Raw genomic sequence first — 4,731 nt, forward strand, 5'->3', positions numbered from 1 at the left:
AGCTAACGACGTTGTTAGCTTGTAGATCGGCAATTTTTCAGTGCACGACTCCGGCGCCGAAACTAAGAATAAATCAGGTAACTCTAACCCTGACTCCTACACCTGACCGCTAAATGTCTAATCCTAACCCTGACCCCAACCTGAAACTTTTACTAATTATACACCTTTAAAAAATTAAATGTTAAACTATAAATCAACCATTTTACTTGTGAGGAAAACATCTATTTATCAAATTCTACTGGAGGGTACATCTGGCCCTCACAAGCATATATTAATACACACACACACACACACACACACACACACACACACACACACACACACACACACACACACACCAGGGTGTTAATTCAATGTAGAATCATTTAGCAGAGTCTTGACTCATGATACAACATGGACATTGTATTGTGAAATGTAAATAAAGGCAGGAAGTGATTATTGTCTTCAACAAATGTTCATCTTCCTCACAAAGACACCAGGATGTGATGTTTGTTGTTTTTATAATCTCACTTCAGTTGTATTGAGTCTCCACTCCACTGACACAACTCCAAGTCATTATGTTGATTCCATGTCAGGTTTTCACTGCTCACTAGTGAGGCTAGTTAGAGTAATAACAACATGTGACTCTTAACTAGTGGAATAATGATACAACATGGACAGCATAGTACACTATGTCTTATCTGAGACTTTTTACCTTTTATAAAGTGGAACATGTCTTTAAATCTTTTCACTCCATTCCACTGATAATTTGCCAAATTGTGAGCATTTGTGAACCTGTTAATATTTAGACTTTGTAAATATGGTTCATATGGGCTTCAGAGTGTGAAGATTAACCCATGTTTTGTATTTGTTTCATATTTTCTCATACTGTAATAACCAACCAGTAATGCAGAGTTAATAGTACATTTATTATGTGACATTGTTGTTATGGTCTGTTGCTTTTTAAACTTTTTTCTATTTTTTTAAATAAAGATGATCTGATTCTATATCTGATGTTCTTCATTTATTTATTAGTCTTGGTTTTTGGACGTGTTTTTCCTCAAGGACAGTAGAAAGATTTTCTTTGCCAGGACTAATTTCACACAAGACACATTGGTTATGTTCAGACTGGCAGCCCAAATATGATTTGATGCATGAAAACTTTTGCTCATCAGGTTTGAACCACATTCATAGGTGGTTAAAAATGATTCAAATCAGAGTTCTAAAGATGTGTCTCAGTCTGGAAGCTCTAACCTCTCAAATCTCACATCAAACTGTCATTTATGTCAGTGGTTCACAACCTTTTAAGGCAGTGACCCCCCAAAATAATCATATTTGAACTGACAAGCACTTGGAATTGTATGAGTTGAGGCATACAATTTAGTTTGACTCGGTTCCACAGATACATATTGTTAAAATAGCCGATCTATAAGTTTGTAGATCTGCATCTGCTATATTCAAAAATGTTTCCTCTTTCTTATATTATATACAATTTGGCTTATGTTTGACCAGTTCTTATAGTATAGTTTGTTGGTTATTTTGATGCAGTAATGGTATTCTTCTTTTTTCTTTTCTTAAAAGACCTTAAATTGTAACTGTCATCTGGGGACCCCCCAAAAAATCATGTGGGGAGCCTCCTGGGGACCCCGACCCACAGGTTGAGAACCACTGATTTATGTCACTGACAAAAAATTGAAATTGTCCCTTGCCTTTAGATCCTGTGTTCAAATGTAGATATCTGGTTATAGAGATTAATATATTCCAAACACAAAAACAAAGCCACACGGACTCGTGAAATCAGTTTTAATAAACATTTCCCTGGAGAGGATTATAAGGCCAGAACACATTAAACTGGTATCATGATTGCTTTGGTGTAGAAACGCCTCACTTCCAACACCACTGAAAATGGACCAAACACTCAACATGGCAGAATACCACTCAAAATGGTGGAATGGTTTCCATCATGACCAATACAGTTATTTCATACATAGAGCTCTTCCCTTCTGCCATACTTAAAACCACTGAAACCCTATAGCCTATACTGAGCTGACCGCTGTCCCCCAGAGCTCTATACTAGGACTGCTAGTATTTCCCTCTACACCAAATCTATTCGCCAAAAAAAGCCAAGCATAATGTGGACGCTAAGTTTTAAGTGTTTTTGAGTGTAGAGGAACAACAACTTGAACTCTGGTGTCAAATGATTCAGATCAAAGTGTCTGGGTGGTTGTGCCCCACCAGACAAAGACAAAGATAAAAGAAGTTGTCATTGAAAATTGAGAGAGGGGGCAGAACACCAGCTAAGCCAATCAACTATATGAATTATCAATAGATATACAATATTTGGAGCACAGGTCTCCGCCAGGGCAGGTAGGTTATTGTGGGCCAGCAATGTTTCATGGCAATCGGACTCTGTGTTCATGATTTGAGACATTTGACACAGGTCAGATATAAGGCAGTCTAAGCTAAGTAATGTTAACCCATTCAGACCGGGAAAGCATCTGTGTCATTTTCAGATTTCTTTGGGCTATTCAAAAATAGCAGATATACAAACTCGAGCTTGTAGATCTACATTTTTTTTTAAATCATGAAAGTTTGTGCAAATCTTTGAATAGATATTTTTAAGCGAACATTTGTAACTCAAATCTTTGCTTCTGGGGGATTCTACAAATGTCTTCTAAATCCTAACTTTTTTTTTTTTTTTTTTACTTACTATATGTTGCTATAATCAGTGGTTCTCAAACTTTTTCATGTCAAGGACCCCAACAATGATATGTATTTGGACACGGTCCCCCATCTCAAAATATGTTGTTCCAGGGACCCCCCAGAAGCAAAGATTTTAGTTACAAATGTTTGCTTTAAAAAACTAATATATATATTCAAAGATTTGCACACATTTTCACGATTTTCACAAAAAATTGCAGATCTACAAGCTCATAGCGCGGCCCTTTGTGCCGCGCTATGAGCTTGTATATCTCCTATTTTTGAATAGCCAAAGAAATCTAAAAATGACACTCTTAATGGGTTAACAAACCACCACAATATACCTCAACAAAAAAATGCATACTGTAACTTATTGGATGTAGCTACAAACATTCTATGTACACCCTTAATCATTTTCCCATTTGTCCAAAACAAATAATTATAACAATTATTTGGGCAACAAAATGACAACATCTTTTAGTGGAGAATGTTCATCTCCTGCACTCATTGTACCTTCTTTTACTGCTGCCTCTATTTGAATCATTGTGTGATATCCTGGTGTGCAACACAAATGTCTCTTTCCAACTGTCCTCCCTCTGTCACATCTTCAAAGACTCCGGATGAATATACACGTATATTCTATTTTATTCGTTTAGCAACATCCAGGTACGCAAACTCAATCTGTCTCTCTGCGGGGAAGGTGTTGGTAAACTCCTCCCTCCACGGTACTTCCTGACAACCACCTGGAGACGAAGACAAGAGAAATGTTAAGCCAAATGTTGTGTTCTTTTATAGCATAATATTAGTATTAATTAATATTATTAGTGGGTAGATGTGGCTGTCATTAGTCAAACTTGCATGTTATCAGCTGAATATTGCTGACACACCCACAGCGATGGTTTGTCTAAAAGTACTTCTCAGTACTGATGGATTGTTTCATTAGTGTCTGCAGAGCAACACTGCACTGTGTAGTTATAGGCTGAGTGGGCCCATAACCACTTAAACCCTAGTTGCCCGGGTACCCCAGGGCTCTGTACTAGGTCTGCTCCTTTTTTCCACACAACACCATATCTCTTCACCTATTATGACATACCCAGAACACGGATGCTAGGGTTCATGTATAAACTAGATGTCTCTGTCTGGTGTTTACAAAGCCAGCTGCTAGCTTAGGCTATCAAGGCAGCACACAGATCTGTTTTGATCCTAACATTCTTTGTCTGATATGACAAAGTCATCCATGCCTGCTTGTTGTAATACAGGTCTAACTTGAAATCAGAAAGCATATATCTGCTGGATCTGGACACAGATGTGTTTAAACGTGTCCGTGGCAAGACATGTCCATGTCCGTGTCCGTGGCACATTTTGTATTTGGTTATAATGTGTTTTTCAATTTGTTTGAATGATTTTGGTGACTCGTAAAGTGTCGGGATGACTTGCTCATTAATATGTTGCGGGAGATTTGTTGTGTTGGTACCCGTACATGATCGCATCAGGTAAGGATGCAAGACAAGACAGACAGCTAGAAATAATGGCCCTCATTTATCAACGGAGCGTATAAACCGGCTTATATTTTTCCATATATTCGGCCGTACACCAACGTCAAAGTCGCATTTATCAACGAATCCTATACAGCCGATCACGGCTGAAACCGAGCGTCATTTAAATAACACGCCCTTAAATATTCTGGAAACACCCCGATTTTACGACATGAAGAACCAGTCTACGACCAAAAAGAAAGAGTTTGCCGGCTCGCCTCGCCTCGCTGCCTGTCAAGTCACACACGCACACGCCTCTCTCTCTCACACACACACACACACACACACACACACACACACACACACACACACACACACACACGCGCGCCCAACTGTGTATTTCATGTCATCCGTAGCGGTACAATCTTTGTCACATAGGCTTGTAGCCTACATGAATGACATATTATGATACCAATCACATCGCCATGAATGGAATACGTTTACATATTAATTTATTTACCCCATACCGAGCAGTGCACATTCGAGTTACACTAAAATAAAGCAGTCAGACTCAGGC

Source organism: Gymnoscopelus braueri (genome assembly GCF_963280865.1).
Source record: "Gymnoscopelus braueri genome assembly, chromosome: 24".
Lineage (NCBI taxonomy): Eukaryota > Metazoa > Chordata > Actinopteri > Myctophiformes > Myctophidae > Gymnoscopelus > Gymnoscopelus braueri.